Here is an 11649-nt window from a genome sequence, read left to right as displayed (position 1 = left end):
CTGCTATTCATCTCTTGCTTTCTGCAGAGCTTCACAGATTTCATCTCAGGAAAGGCAGCTGAAGTTTCACATCAATAATAATCCTCTCAGAGCAGGACTCAAACACGGTCCAGCAAACCTGGCCAGACTGCAGCACACCTACCAGACCGGCGTATGGAGACTCTCAGGAGGCTTTGGTCACTAGTGCAGAAAGGAGCAACATGAAGTTACTCCGTGAAGTGAAGCACAAGTTATGGATAATTGTTGAAAAAATAAATAGGATTTGCTCTTTGCCATTGCTTTTCTGCAGTTCTAAAACTGAAACAGGGATGTTCTCAGGAGCCAACATCTACTGGATGCCTCACGCTAGTCTGCCTTTGGTACACTCAGGGAGACACAGCGCAGCAGGAATCGATTTGAGGAAGCGTGGAGAACCAACAGCTTTTGCTAAAAGGAGCTTTCTCATATTTATATCATGATTATATTTCTGGTTGTGGTTGAAAAAACACATTCAGAATAACAAAACCTGAATCGTTTTCCTCTCCTTTATCCCTCTCACTTTTCCCTCTTGTTTACTCCTCTGTTTTACTTAGCAACTGGTGTAAGGAGGAGAAAAGGAGGTGAAAAATAAACAAACAGAAATATTTTTTTAATAGAAGGGAGAGAGGGTGCTCCTGTTTCTGCCAAACAAAACAGAAATGTTGCATCAAAACAGAAAAATCTGTGAAAATGGTTGTTGGGGGAAATTTTGTCAGACTATTTTTACTGGTATTTCTACCACCATCATCATTAACCAACTATGCTTTCAGTGCTACCTCTCACTGCTAGGAAAGACTGATGATTTTTTCAGAAGTCTTAGAGTCAATCCAAAGACCTCAATTCCTAAGATGGGGTCAGACCATAAAAGCAGGAAGGTGTCAAGCAGTATTGCAAGGGCAATTCCAGCTGTGGAGCTGGTGATTCACTGCTCCTGTCCCTGGACTAATGACCGCCTTTTCCTCATCACATCTTGATCTTTCACTGTCACAGAGCGCAAACAACAAGCAACTCTCAAGCAAGAATGTAATCCTTTGCCAGAAGAGGTCACCTCAAAAATATCTATGTTCTGATGTTCTGATCAAGGGAGATCTCGCTCCGTCCCTGACTTTTCCTTTCCTCCAAGAACAAGGAATCAGGCAAGGACAAGCCAATGCTAACAGCATTGTCAGCGCTAAACTGCTAGTGACATCCCCCTGCAGGAAGCTGAGCTGCATCCTCTGCCCCAACATCTCCATAGGGCCATGGGCAAAGGCCAGTCCCCCTGTAGGAAACTGCTTAAACTCAGTACTGATCAAAGCTGTGGCTGTCTAGACTCTAGGACCAAGAAATACTTTTGCACATTTGCTACTGAGCAAATTCAAGGTAATGCACTGTGACAGCTTCTCCCTCCAAGAGGTCCCAACATCACATCTTGCATTGCGTACCTGTCCATCAAGCATGGGGCATCTAAAAGGTGGGTATGAGCAGTATGCTACATGAGCAGTGGGTTGGAAGTATTTGTCCCCAATATTTTCACAAATCTAAGCGTAGCTGCTGGTCACATTCACCCCATGTTTGATAAAGCTGGTGCCAGATGCAATACAGGTCCGCTCAGACAATACTCAGAGATGCTGGTATTTGGAAGAGGTTGTGGTGTGAGAAAAGATGATAAAAATCCATAAGCTGTCAAGTGAAGCCATTTGCTTGACTACTGTCAGAGGTGGGAGGGTAAAGGCAAAAGTAACTCTGCTCTAAGGCTGCTCTGCAGGCCAGAAAGACTTTTTCCATCATTGTCTGACAAAAGAGTAGCATTGCTTTCAGGAGCAGATCTCACTCCTGTGACCATCTGCAAAAATTGTGTCTAAGAACAAGGAAATCAAAGGTTTCAGCTTCATCATTTCACTGATCTTAAAACATATGTAGATGATTTTTAAGACTGGGGGCTCAGTTTTCCTGCTTTGTCCAAGCTCTTTCTACAGTGAAGTAAAACAAGGAATGGTCAAGGAGTTGATGTAGTCCCACAGGGCAAAGCAAAGGGATGGGAAATGGGGTCCTTCTCTGTGCTTGGGAGGAGTTATACAACTGTAAAGAAAAAGTACTTTGACTTTGGTGACTGTTGTGCAGAGTGATTTATCATATTTCAAGTTCTCATTTGGATTTGAGACAAACAGATTTTGGCATATTAGCTTCTCCCCTGGGTATGTCCCAGTCATTCTCACTTTTTGGTGGGGAGGACTATCATGGAAAGAATTAGGCAGGTTGAGCAGTAAATCACTGCCCTTGTTCCTTCAGCTGATGGGACGTGTACAGTCCCTAGGGATTATGGATTAATAATTATGGAGAAATGCAGCCTCCATTTTAGTGGCTCCAACAGAAGAGGCATCCCAGCCACCTGTGAAAGACTGGTACAGATGTAACAGCACTAGGCTTTGACATTTCCATTGGAATCATTCAGTTTGCAACCATGTGCTGTGGTCAGCTCTGGTCGGTGCAGTGACTGGTGGACCACGTCATAAGCAAGAGGGAGCTGCCTCCCTGAAGCAGCTTGCAGCAAGACCAACACAGCAACAGAAGGTGGGGACACCATGCCTGTGCCTGAGCAAAGACAAACTCGCTCCTGAGGGTCCAACGACACATGAAGAAAGGAAGAATCAACCATGCAAGGCACTTGTACAGAAATGGATGGGTCCTTCTCCATAGCCTTCACCATGTCACTGGCCTGCAAAACTAAATGGCTAGTTGCAGAAACTGAGTTCAATCTGTCCTCGTGCTGAGGAGAACCAGCAAGCAGTACGGTGGCTCCTTGCACTTCCCTTGGCTTCAGGCCACAGGAAGACTCTAAAGTAAGTGAAAGCAAAGTATGAAGAACAAGAATGCCCCTGCTCCAAATGTGTCATGTGCAGGTTGCTTCACACAGAGACAATGAGAGGAAACAGAGAGCAGAGTGCCACAAGGCTGGCAATTGCTATCTGCTAAGCATTTTACAAGTGGTTGCCACCATGGCTGAAGCTGAGGGAGATGCAGCCAGAGGAGAGCAGGGAGAAGACTGAGCGGCAAGTGAAGGAGGCAGAGGAAGCCAGAGTATTTTCAAAGAGTAAAGAACCCCTCAGCAGCGGTGAGGAGGAGAGGGTTGGGTAGAGGAAAAACATCTGCAGGTGGATGTACGGGGATGAAATGAGGGGCAAATAGGAGGCAAGGGAAAGCACTGTGTCTAAAGGACCCTTCAAGGGTCACGCCAGAGGTAGAAGTCTTTCCTTTAGGGGTTGCAAATCACAATTACACGGGCTGGATGAGGGGGAGGGATGGCACTGTAAACAGAAGTGCTTTATCCAAAGAGCAAACTTTTCTGCTAGGAGATTATCTAGAGAAGTACGGAGACATTAATTTAGGAGGCAATTTTTAACCTTGACAGCTGCCCAGTTTCCCCAACAGGGCAGATGAAACCTGATGAATACAGGGTTCTGCAATGCTAAGGGATATTTATTGTTTAGTTAATATTCCTGATTTATACAATGATAACAAGAGCCCAAGGAAAGCACTGCTCTGCCATTCTATCTTTATACGTCTTTATATGTATCTTTATACGTCAGAAGCTTAAGTTTTTTGTATGACCATCAGGTTTTTTTTAAATATTGATATACCCAGCCTGGACACTGTATCTTCTTTTCCACTAGCTGGCATTCTGCAGCAACAGCCTCATTTGTATTCTGTCTTTCACTTGAGCAAAAAAAACCACTCTGCATTGCCACAACTAAGTACTTACCCACTGCGATACAGAGATTGCCAAACAGTCACACTCAATTCAACATGTCCCTGCTAACATATTTTATTCATATTGATGGTCTGCTTCACAGTATGTTCCCAAAGACTTGCTTTAAAATTTAAGTTCCAGACTTCTAACAAAACACAAAGCAAAATAAAATTAGTATCTTTTTCTATGTAGCTGTACAATGGAACTGCCTCTCCTTCAAGGCTGATTTATCACAGATTTCAGGCTGGTGTTTTTTTCCCACACAGGGCTTGAGTGTCTTCCTGTACAAAGTGAGAAATCTGTGACTTCTTAAAGAGTTATTGTCTATAAATTCACAGAATCTTCTAGGTTGGAAGGGACCTTAAAGATCATCTTGTCCAACCGTCAACCTAACTGACAAGAATAGACACCCACACAACAAACAAGGAGCATCTTCACTAAACCATACCTCCCAGCACTTCATCAACCTGTCTTTTGAACACCTCCAGGGATGGTGCCTCAACCACCTCCCTGGGCAGCCCATTCCAATGGCTGATAACCCTTTCAGTGAAAAAATTTTTCCTAATATCCAGCCTGAACCTCCCCTGGCGCAACTTGAGGCCATTTCCTCTTGTCCTGTCGCCTGTGACTTGAGAAAAGAGACCGTCCTGTTCTTTTTCCAGGTAAAAATGAATTTCAGGCTGTGGAGAAGTTTTGGACTGCATGATCTGACAAAGTAAGGCTTCCTCCAAGACCATGTTCATGAGTGGACCCCAACAGGACTCACAAAGTCCCTCACACCAAACCAACCCTTGGGGCACTATATTTTTGTCTCGAGGAGCAGGAGTGGCCATATCAACTCTTATGTTGAGACATTAAAGTCTCATTGAATCCTCTTAGTTGGGGCTTTGCACAGGAGCCTTCTCACACTCTGATTTTGTTTGTGAAAGGAAATCCAGCTAGAAGCATGAAGTAACCTCAAGTAAGGTGTTGCAGGAAATCTGACAGCTTTGTGGGTCAGAGCCATTTTTTTGTAGGGCTCTCCGTTGCTGTCAGCAAGTCCAGGGTTTCACCTGTGGGTCTGGGAAGAATTTACAGGACCAACCTCCAGGTACAACAAAGGCTGTGTAACATTTGGCACTATGACACCCGTTGGATACTCCTTGGGCTGGGAAGTATCAGGGCTAAACTAGACTCTTTCCACAGCCCACAGGGAAAGCCAGGATCTCAAGGGCATGGCTCACAGCCTCTCAGAGATGTCTCAGGGTAGGAGGACTCACCATCCTGAGCTTCCTCCGTCATGTCAGAGAGATGTAGGCAGAGTTCACAGTTGGCATCACTACTTTTCCAATACTCAGACTCAACCAGGCAGATCTATCCTTTCTTTTGTGGACAAAGCAAAACACTGGGGAAGAAATGGGGAAAAAAAGAAACGTCAGCTGCTGGTGGTGACCTCTGTCAGGAGCAACAAGCCAGAAAAGATGTCTCCCCTTACCCTGTGTGAGGCATTTCCTGCAACTCTTGGAGTTCCCTCTAACTGGCTCCTACTGCAACCACTTTTTAAATTTTTACTGGCGTCACTATGAATCCACCCTTGGTGCCACATGCACTCCAAGTGGTTATGAGGTTGAGCACTGGTCCATGAGTGACAGTGCAGCCCAGGGATGGCAAGACTGGGCTGCCCCACAGAGGAAGGCAAGCTGTGACCCAAACAAGGTGATCAGGGCAGGTCCAGTGGCAATAACCATGATCAGCTACAGTTCAGGGATGTCCAGGCAAGGCCAAAGTGACAAGGGAGGTCTGAGGTCAAGCTGGGAACTTGAGCCACTGCAGACCAAAGCTAGATGCAACACACACTTGAGACAGCTCAGGCAAAAGCTAAGGCCAGGGGACTAAGCTCCAATGCTGCTCCTGGGCCTGCAGGTGATGGAGGGTCCAAAGGAGGCTGGTTGGAGCAATGACACCTTGCTGGTGACAGCCATCGGGAGGGGAAGCCTAGGAATAGCATTACCCCTTGGCCAGTTAAGCACTTCTAACCCTCAGGCAATAACAGGAGTTATCCTCAGACATTCAGCTTCTTAATTGCCACCATACTTTATTCTAAGTCCTCTTCCTCTCCACTCTTCGATGTTACATGACTATTAATAGCCTCTCCCACAAGGAGCTGGAAGCACAGCCAGAGCTAAGAACATTATATTACAAAATGCTACAATCAATGCCCTGCAAAGGAGTGGAGAAGAGATGCTCACTGCCAGCTTCTCCTTCTCCCAACAGAGCCTTCCAGGCAGCGCCAGCTCCCTGGCTCGGGTAGCTCGGCCACAGCTATAATTCAGTGTGAAACAAAATTCTTATTTCAGCAGGAAAAGCTGAAACAGCAGAGGGCTTCTTGTCACCGTCCCTGGACAAGCCCAGGAGAGGCAGAAATGGTGTGTTTAATGCTGTCTCTCATTATTCCTGGCACTTTATGACTCATTAAGTGTTCTAGTTTTGTAACTAACTCCTGCTGAGCTCAACATTTGATACACATTTATGGGTGGCCTGTTGGCTGTAATAACGATTGAACTATTCATAATTCCCCTAACCATGTTAACTCCTTCCTTTGTGTGCCAGTTTTCCTCTAAACAGCTGTAAGATAAAGATACAGGGGACTGCAGTTCTTAATGCATAATGAATTACATTTATCTGGACAATTTATTAGCACACCTATAGACTGCAGTTGGACACACTTGTCCTGAGCCTAGATAAACTATGCTGTGTCCCACTAGCTTTTACACTGCTCCCCTTCTGTATCTACTAGGCTTTTTACCATGGATTTATCCATGCAGATGGACGCCTGATCCTCACTCCTCCCAGAAGAAGGTCAGCAGCACACACATCAGTATTCATTCACTTGCATGGAACAGAAACAGGAGACAAAAGACCCTTCTTGCCCGTAACAGGAAGGAATTAGAAGTAAGGGACCTCTGTTTGGGAACCTTCTTGTGATATGAGTGATCTTGTCAGTTTCTGCCCTGTTTTCCAGCTTGCCTTCTTTGCAAAAGGTCAATGAGAATTCAAAACTGAGCCCAGCAACATGTTGACCCAGCCTGGCAACTGATGCAAACAGGGCAACCGCAAGCGCTCAGCACAAGTTTGACCGACACAACTATTTTTTGAGATGACAGCACATTTAACCTGTCTCTTCTGAAAGCGTCATGCACAATCACCTCCGAGATAGGCAGACAGGTCTGTGATTTAGGTTAATTTTCCTTTCATTCACTTGAAGCACAGAGTCACTTAGCCTGGCCACTCTGAAAAGACGTGACTTTGCACCTACAGTCAAGCAAATTCAGTCTGTGTATATCTTTTAGCATGACTGAAAAGTCACCAACAAAATCACACAGGTCTAAACCGAAGGTCAGCGTCTTGGGTTGCTTCAAACTCAAGCTGGAAGTTATTTGCAGCTTCCCCCTAGAGTCTGACATAGAAATGTGGCTGATTTCAGATTTCTGATTTGGAGAAGAACGCTCTCAGAAATTAAGCTGTGTCTAGGACAGTATTCAAGATGACCTTGTACTGGGTCTGGCTGGGATGGAGTTAACGTTCTTCACAGCAGCCTGTATGGTGCTGTGCCTTGCATCTGTGGCTAAAATAGCATGGGTAACACATCAGTGTTTTGGCTGTTGCTGAGAAGTGCTTGCACAGCATCAAAGTTTTCTCAACAGTGCCCTACCACCAACCTCAAATGTCAGTCAGCTGGAGACGGGCAAGAGCATCAGAGGGGACATAGCTGGGACAACTGAGCCAAACTGACCTAGGGGATATCCCATACCTTATGATGTCACGTTCAGCAATAAAAGTTGAGGGAAAGGGGGAGGATGGGGAGACACTGGAGGTAATTTGTCTTCCCAAGCAACCGCTACACATACTGAGGCCCTGTTGCTCAAGATGTGGCTGCACATCTGCCTACCAATGGGAAGTAGTGAGTGAATTCCTCTTTTTGCTTTGATTCAGTGCACAGGTTTTGCTTTCTTAATAATTGTGTTTATCTCAGCCCATGAGCTTTTCCATCTCACTTTCTCCTCCAGTCCTATTGAGAAGGGAGGATGAGAGAGCGGCTGGGTGGGTGTCTGGCAGCCAGTCAAGGTAAACCCATCACAGGGTTCTGGACAAGTATTAATTCTCTTGGCTGATTCTCTCCATTTTCGTGTTACTGCTGATCACAAAGAAAACAGATGATGTAAACTTCAAAGGCATTTTCGTATGAGAATTGTCAATCTGATTCAATATTTCCAACCTCAAACATTCAATAATCATCAGTCCTGATTAAAAAGAAGAAAAACACTTGGGGTCTTACCTTTTAAGTCTTGGCATTTGAGTCCACAAGGACGTGGTTTTATGACCAGTATATCCTAGTTCAAGCCTAATGAGAGTGGCCTCACTCTCACAAGTGCCTGTTTTATATTCCTGCTGCTTGTCTTAGGTCAACACTAGCAGTCAGGAGGAGAGTCAAACGAGCTTCATGATCTGCCTGGCAAAAACAGGCACAAGAAGGGTCTCATTCATTCTTGCAAAATATTTTGTTTCAAAGGTGGTTTGCAGTTAGCAGCCGGGCTGTGTTTGGAGTCTGCCATAGGGTGGCCCAGGAGGAGCGGATGACGCAGGAGGTCTGCACAGGAGTCCAGTTTGTCACTGCAGCATTTCTCACTGCGAGCAGCAGTTCCTGTCAGCATGAAAAAAAAAACCAACAGTCAGTGATTTCTGTCAAGTGCTTTGACTGCAGCATATCTCTCTTCATCCTGCATTGTTTTATGCAAGGTTTAGACACTTGTCTCGGGCTTTTGCTGAAGGATGGTGTTTCAAAGTTAGAGACGTGGCTGTTACAAAATAAAGGAAATGCACAAAATCACCTCTGGAGGAATGAAAACAAATTGCAATGGACGGGCTTCAGTGTCAGCGAATACGCATCTCTGAAGGGATTTAGTTATTTTCTTACCCCACGAAACAAGTGACATCTCTCAGGAAAGACTCCCTGTGGGGACCCTGATCCTTTGGGAGGGAGGATAAGTTAGTGATTAGAGATGAAATGCAAAGGTGTTTTCAGCACAGTGGCTGGTTGCTCGATTTTCTAATACAGTACATTATGTTGTTAATGGAAATGTAGCTTTGCACCTTCTGTTTTTCTCCCAGTAGAATTAATTTCAGCACTGTTAGCATGCCAAGCATGCACACTCACAGCTGTGAGCTCTGGGGAGGGGGAGAAGGCACAGCTTGGACCTGCACAGATAAGATCACAAGGAGTCTGCAACAGGGCTGGGGAGCTGAGCCTTTGCCAAGTGACTTCACCACAAGACCATCTTTGCTCCTGCTCACAGGAACTGTCCCACAACACTACAGACAAACCTCAGGAGCCAGCCGACCGGGGGAAAAGCATCTGGTTGGCCAATGGAACCCTGGGCTGCATAGGGAAGAGTGTGGCCAGTAAGTTGAGGGAGGTCATTCTCCCCCTCTACTCTGCACTGGTGAGGCCACAACTGGAATACTGCGTCCAGTTTTGGGCTTCCCAGTTCAAGAGAGACAGGGAACTACTGGAGAGAGTCCAACGTAGGGCAACTAAGATGATTAAGGGATTGGAACACCTCCCTTATGAGGAAGGGCTCAAAGGGCTGGGGCTCTTTAGCCTGGAGAAGAGAAGGCTGAGGGGAGACCTTGTCTACATTTACAAGTACCTCAAGGGTGGGTTAGATGATGGAGCCGGACTCTTTTCACCGGTTTTCAATGATAGGATGAGGGGCAATGGGCACAAGCTGGAACATGGGAAGTTCCACTCAAATATGAGGAAAAACTTCTTTATGGTGAGGGTGACAGAGCCCTTGAACAGGCTGCCCAGGGAGGTTGTGGAGTCCCCTTCTCTGGAGATTTTCAAGACCCGCCTGGATGCAGTCCTGAGTGATGTGCTCTGGGCAATCCTGCTTTAGCAGGGGAGTTGGACTAGATGATCTCCAGAGGTCCCTTCCATCTCTGACAATTCTGTGATTCCATGACCTGACTGTTTCAAAGTCCTTTGGGAGATCCGCAGGATCGGTAGTTTTCTGTTCCTCTCTGTGATGCAGCAAAGAGAGGAAAAACACCCACCGTTTCCCACTGAGCAGCTACCCCTTCCCAGCAATCCAACCTGCACCCCTGTGTCTGCCAGGAATCTCTCTGTTCCAAGGCTGCATGCGTCATTTATTAAGAAATAAGACAGAGGAGGGAGGAACAGCTTTTCAAGAAGCAGGCTGTGCATGGGCAGGGAAACACAGGCTGCTAAGTGCTTGGGAACCCTCAGAGATGAAAGTTCCACAGGAATGCCACATGGCAGTGCTGCTGGTATACCTACCACGCTGCTAAAGTTCTCCACACGCCGGTCATGGGGAGAGACAATCCCAGAGCTGGAGACAGTCACAGAGCTCACTGCATCTGATGGTCATGGAATGGGAAAAAATGGTTCCATGCAACAGGAGGCACTGGGAAAGAAAGCAACAGAGCATGGAAGAAGTACTTTCTTGGGAGCTAACTGCGAATGAAGCAGCTGAAGTTTCCACTTGGACTTGCAGCTGCGTGTTTGTGCAGGAAATGAGGGTGGAAAAGCTGGAGAAACACCAGGAGAGAGTTTCTGAGGGGACAGCAGGCTTGTACTTGAGAGAAGGAAAAGTACCTCCCACTGTGCTGGTGTGCTCAAGGTACACAAACTGCAGGAATACCCAACTCGTATTTTGCCCTGCCGGAATCAAATCACAACCCCCCAACTCCTCATTAGCTGCTCAAACCAAAAGGAGATCATCTGTTTTCCAAGTCCTTGGGTAAAAGGAGAATGAAATCCTAAGATGCGAGGCAGAGCTTCTGCTCCTTTGTTGAGGTGCCAAAGCACAGCATCTTATATAAAGCCAGCAATATTATTTTGTGTGTGCTTAGGAGCAAACTGTAATCCCTCACCCAACATTACCTGAGTCTGTAGAGTTGCTCCAGTGTAGATGAGGCATAACTATATACACAGCCATTAACTTACTTGGTTCCAATCAGCATAACTCCTCTCGTTGCTTTGTATACCCATAGAATTAAAAACAGCAGAAAACTTGTTTACCGGCACGTTTATTTCCAGAAAGACAACTTGCATATATTTTTTCCATCTCTGGAGAACAAAGCCCTTAATTCTGACCAGACAGAAGCTTCCTGAAGTCAAAACCTCCAGGCCAGAGCCCGCTTTCTTTGCCTTAATGAGTTAATCAGCAGAGGGCGATTTGTGAAGCTGTCAATAAAGGTTATCAGGGCGGTGAGTCACAACGGAATAATAATTTGAAGGTTATCTGGTGGCTTATCTAAGCAGGCCTTGGTTAAAGAATCAAAGAGATGATTTGATGCTGAAAGTCACTGACAGTGAGATTTTGCAACTCCAGCCTGTCTGCCAGACGATGTGCATATAATTTCGGGTATTTCGATTAATGTGCATAGCCATGGGGCTGCGAAAGAGAGACAGTGTACGGATGGCCACCCCACCACCGCTGTCCCCTGGGCACCCCAGCAAATGCAACAGCAGGAAATTTAGATGAGATATCAGGAAGAAATTCTTTACCGTGAGGGAGCTGAGGCGCTGGAACAGGTTTCCCAGAAAAGCTGTGGATGCCCCATCCCTGGAGGTGTTCAAGGCCAGGCTGGATGGGGCTTCGAGCAACCTGCTCTGGTGGGAGGTGTCCCTGCCCATGGCAGGGTGGTGGAACCCCATGGTCTTTAAGGCCCCCTCCAACCCGAACCTTGCTGTGCTCTGCCTGGGAGCTGGCTCCTTTTCTTTCCGCTGGCGGGCGGGTGACAGGCCATTTTATCTGCTGGGACTGTCACCAACAAGTGACCACCCTTCCCCGGACATGACCCCCCCCGCTAGGCCTCAGACACCCCCTAACACCCCC

This window comes from Calidris pugnax, unplaced genomic scaffold (assembly GCF_001431845.1).
Source record: "Calidris pugnax isolate Ruff unplaced genomic scaffold, ASM143184v1 scaffold225, whole genome shotgun sequence".
Taxonomy (NCBI): Eukaryota; Metazoa; Chordata; class Aves; order Charadriiformes; family Scolopacidae; genus Calidris; species Calidris pugnax.
This window is presented reverse-complemented; position numbering follows the sequence as displayed.